The sequence below is a fragment of the Phalaenopsis equestris genome, unplaced genomic scaffold, assembly GCF_001263595.1.
Source record: "Phalaenopsis equestris unplaced genomic scaffold, ASM126359v1 Scaffold000053, whole genome shotgun sequence".
NCBI lineage: Eukaryota > Viridiplantae > Streptophyta > Magnoliopsida > Asparagales > Orchidaceae > Phalaenopsis > Phalaenopsis equestris.
The window spans coordinates 738310-743930 of NW_018164495.1; positions in this window are offsets into that span (position 1 = coordinate 738310).

Consider the following 5621-nt stretch of genomic DNA (forward strand, 5'->3'; position numbering starts at 1 on the left):
TAATTCATATGATTTAGTGCAAATAAATAGAGAAATAATCAATGAAGGGTGTAGACTTAGAGGACTTTAAAGTGACAGGTTAAAGCCCCCAACTTGATTTATTGTTTTAGGTTCTGATATGAGATGTTAGCCCCCATGTGGAGGGAATCAATGGAACTCTAGAGTGAGAGCTGGTATCTTCCTGTCCAGTCGGTCTTCAAAACTATTCAAACTTTAAATTAGTCAATGCTCTTCATAACATGTATAGTAAGGGTAAAGAATATAATTGCTCCTATTTGACACAACACAATTTGTATACTTCTACAACATAATTCCTATAATTATTACTGATTCATGATAATGAGAAATATATTTATCAAATTTAGTGCTTTTCTTTTATATAAACTCAAGTTATCTTTTTAAATCATTACAGTTCTATCAAAATATTAAAAATACTAAAAAAATTTGAATTTTAATACTGCAAAAAATCATCTTTAGTTTAGTAATTGAAGTAATTGTCTTTTTAGAATAGAAAGTTTGCTGTTCAAAAGTGCGTATTGCATAATTTCTCTGTGGGTTCGATATTCGGGTCTTAATAAAAAAGTCATATATTACTTGATAACGATACTTATTTATTTTCTTCAGGATCAGGTTTTTGACACTGTTGCAAAGTAAGGAAATATAAGAGAAAACTATAATTAAAGTCATTGTTATACTATTGCATATAAACAGTCGGGATCAAGTTTTTCGCGCCGTTGCCGGAGAAATTAGTTGATTTAAAAGCAAATTTCTATTTTTAGAAAGACTTATTTAAACTTTAAAGTTATTGTATCTTATTTTGTGTGTATTTAGTTTTATTTAGTTTTGTTTTATTTATTTTTATTTTTATTTCATGTTTGTGTATGCGCAGTTCAGGTTCTGAAGGACTAGTGCCCTACGATTCTAAATTAGAGAGAAGTGTTAAGAAAATCAGAAAAACCAAAAAAATAAAAAATTCTTGAAAAATCTAAAAAAATTACAAAAATGGCAAACCAAAATGATCAAAAAAACAAAAACAATCAAAATGTTGAAATTCATCAAGAGTTTAGACCCTTACAAGATTATGCCAACCATACGGTAGATGAACTTCATCATTGTACCATTCAAAAACCTACTGTAGTGATTAATTCATTTAAGCTTAAACCTACTATGTGCTATTATAAAAAAGATTAAATAAATTGAATTTAGAAATCTTATTCAAATTAAATGATCATACATCAAACTCCGTGAAGCACATGTCTTGAGTGGCTACAAGCATCTACTTTCATGACAGATGGGGCTCATCATACCTGCTCATGATAATCTCTGTGTTGCATGTGACGGGGAGCTTGTGGGGACTGAATCTACTTAAGAAGCAAATCAGTTACTCAAAAACATATATCATGAAGGATAAACACAATACAATGTTAAAGTAACTTACGATTCCCCCTCTAGCAATAACTGTACCCTAGAGGAGAAGGCAGGGAGTGGGGGGAGGGCAGGAGTCAACAAGCCAGACTCAAGTGCTGTGCCAGCAACAGATGAGAGACTAGGTGTGGAAGTATGTATGAATCTAGTGATGTGTTGATACAAAAATTATAAATTCATCCTCTAGTCACTCATCCAAAGATGTATAATAACATGCACACATTGTTTAGCTTTTTTAATTAACTACTTTGTATTCTATTTACTATTCATCTTTTATATATAGTTTCATCGTCTATTTACTATTTAAACTTATGTTTTCAGTAGCGGTAGTTTGTAGATTATACTTTAAATTTTGATCTTACTTTTATGTAATGTTATTACTTTTATATTAAGTGATGATATTTTGTAGATTTCAGTTTACTATTATTTTTAGTATGTGCGTAGATTAATTTTTTTTTTTCTTGATGAAGATGACTTGGAAGACCAGTGATGATTTCCCTCCTCATGGGGGATTCATTCATAGTGTTAGGAGGAAAAATAGTGTAGCTCCATGAAGAGGCAGCATACAAATGAGCACTACTATCCTAATGAGTGCCACGACCTCCATTCCCTCCACTCCCTCCACTCAAGGTTTCACCTTGACGTTGTCACCACCTTACCATACCTTGTCACTTCCTGCCACACCACCAAAGTCTAAATTCTATGCAAATGCAAGTTCTTCTACTTCTACAGATCTAGGTGCGTCAAGTGGCACAAGATTCACATTCAACCTAGGTTCGTTGGAAATCGGTAAGTAATATAAAATATAGAAAAATACAATTCTATTAGATGTTTTTAGTAATAAAACTAATAATCTCTATTTTTTTTAGATTTCCTCTATCAACACAGACTGGTCTTGCTATAATGGAGTCATACAAAGTAAGTTTGACGCTCCATACTTATTATGGAAGGAGTCACTGATTAAAATAGGGGATATGTGATTCAGAGAATTTGAGGTAAAACTTAAACAATAATCTTGAGCTATATAACTTTATCCAGTTAATATATTAATATTCATTATGCGAAAATAATTCTTCTGGTGGCTCGAGCATCATGCACAAATTAGGAACAACACTGAGTCTAGAGAGTCTGCCCGTTTGCACAATATGTTCACTAAAATACACAAGATGGTTCAACACCCTCTATGGTTGGACGAGTACATTTACACGTAGTTGCATAGAGCATAGGATACTACTGATTATGTCAAGAAGAGTTAGCAAGTGAAACACAAATAACATTTGGATCATGAGAGCAGGGATGCCTCCCTACACACTGGAGGGACGATCCCACATACAAAGTACAAAATGATGGTAAGAATTATTTTATGCATTAAATATTAGTGGTGAATAATTATTTAATAACTTTTTTCTTATCTTAACATATACTACAGCTTGAACAGGTGCCTGCCATGATTAAGCTACATGCTGGTACGCATCAACATAAGTTGGACCACAAGTGACTTGATACTTGATCATAGAAACCACATGTAAATGACTGAGCAATTTTTATATCATTGCAATTTTTGTAAAATTCAATTTTGCCTCCAACTATACTTTCTATAATTTTTGTAGGAGTATGAGCAGTTGAAGGAGGCTATGAGTCAATGCTCATGAGAAGTTCATACATTTGGTAGTGATTTTGATTAGTCTGATTATGAGCTTTGAAAAGAAGTCGTTGTGGTAAGAAGAAAAAAAAGTTTATGACTTGGCCTCACAAGGACATGCATATGGTCTGCATCTATGCGGGGCGATGAACTTCACAGAAAGGTCGTGAAACTCACTGAAGATATGGAGGCCCAATTTGCTACTCAAATCGCTCAAATGGAGGCAAAAATGAAGAAGGAATTTGAGGAGGTGTGACATAGGGCATGTCAGAGAGATAAGCAGCCAATGTAGGTGGATGGGGAGGAGGAGGAGGATGAGGAGACTAATGATGAGTAGTTGTGCTGTTATTTTATTTATTGCTATAAGTTATTTATGTACTTGTTACGTATTGATTTTGTACTGACTATTTTAGTTGTTGTTGTTGTTTACTACATTATGATTGCATTTATCTTCAATTTGTGATTGTATTATATGGTTCTAGTTTAATAGTTGTGTGGATAAGTAAAATAGACTCTGTTGTATATTTGTGTTCTTGTGATCTGATTGCAGATGTGTAAATTGTAAAGAAACATATGAGGTTTTTTTTTCAGCTTTAGTTTTCTAATGGCCAACCGATAATCTATCAAGATGCCTAAATCAATGTGTAATTTCTCGTCAGATCTTAAATTGACGATGAGTCGTCGATTGTGAGTAGTCACTTTATATGTAATTATGAATAGACGATTACTCCGTCGTTGAAAATTATATAAAAACTGTTGAAAAAAATAGTTCATCGAAGAACCATTGTAAATGGTCTTTCCGAACACGAGAATAGTGGCGGCTACAAGCTCGTCGAAGGGTTGTCAGGAAATTTAATAATCGACAGCTAAATCAACATTTCTAACAGACATAAGACGCTGGAAATCGAATAAAATCCGATAGTGATCTATTAAAACTGTTGGTGCATCACTTTTTGCTACAAGTTTGGTAAGGTCTTGCCACAACAATGCTAAAAATTTACATCAAAAGAACTCCAGTTTTGTTTATATATTGAGCACAAGCCTAGTTGTTTTAAAATTTGATTATCTCATTTACTTTTTCACCAAGATTTACTTGAAGAGAAAAATCCTGCTGTGATTACTCCATATTATCGAAGTGCTATGCTCATATTTTGGGCTGAAATTCTCGCAGCACAAACTGAAATTTATATATATTTTTTTAATTGCAAGTTGATATTTCTGTTTTAGGTTCTCTTGGATGGTTGGAACTCATTAAAATTGAAAATATAAATGAAATTTCAGATTATTGAAGTGATTTTGGTTGTACAAGTAGTGAAGTTCTTACAATTAATAAATTGCAGTGTGGCCTTATCCATGTTCATTTGTATGCTGCAAAGTAATCAATTTTCAGCAGTATTTGGCAGTTTTTTGTCTTCTTCGCCTGTTTTTCTCCTTCAGTACTTTACTAACAATATTATTGGTTGTTTTTTATGAAGGGCTCTCTAGTTTTGCATTCAGTATATTTATTAGAGAAATATTTTGTTTTCACATTTATTGCATAATCATATTGTTACCATTCATGAATTTGTGTTTTCATTTTTACAAATACTCTGTCGAAGACTTGTGAAAATTGCACTTGCAACAATTCATTTCATTCTTATTCTGCAGCCTTTCTTTCAATTGTTCTTCTTAATTTCTTCGAAGAGGACATCACACTACAAGCTGAGAAAGTGCTTTTGTAACATGTTTCTTCTATTCATATATGAGAAGATCATGCGTTTATTTCATTCACTTCATTGGTGCATGTCTTTTTTTCATATAATAATAATAATAATAATAATAATAATAATAATATAGCCATCGGCTCATTAAATCTATTGTAATGAAGATTTAAGTTCCCTTGCAAAATTTGAGTTACATTTTTTGTTATAATTAGAGAACTTTATTAATTATTTGTGAATTATTTATTTATTCGTTTGTTTGTTTATGTGAATGCTTAATTTTAAAAATTAAACTGTAAATTTAAAATTTCTTATAATTCAAATTAAATTTGGGCCGACAGAGAACTGAATTTGTTGTTGTTGGTTAGACCAAATTAAACATAAATATACCATCCATGAATAATGTCGGTCTAATGATCCACACATAGCTATTCATCTAACTCGTTAAAACTAAGCTTGCTCACACCTAGGTTTGTAAATGAACTCTAATTCTGCTAGATCAATATTCAATCATGTTTGTTCAAATTTGTAAATTAACAAGTGAACTTTTTTTAACTTGAAAGTTAAATGAATCTAATTTAAACATTGCACAACTTATTTATTAACATTCATGATCAACTTCATTTATTGTTCAACTGAGAATTTATTAAATACTCTATACTGAAGTGATATGTTGAACACGAACAGCTTATGATTCGATCAAATCAAGTTCAATCCAAGGCATAACTGATCAGACTCAGCTCAATTACATCCATATTGACAATCCTACCACTTGAGATGAGGCCACTCAAAATTTATTGTAAAATTTAATATTTAAGTGAGAATTTAATAAATAAATATAAGAGATGCAAATT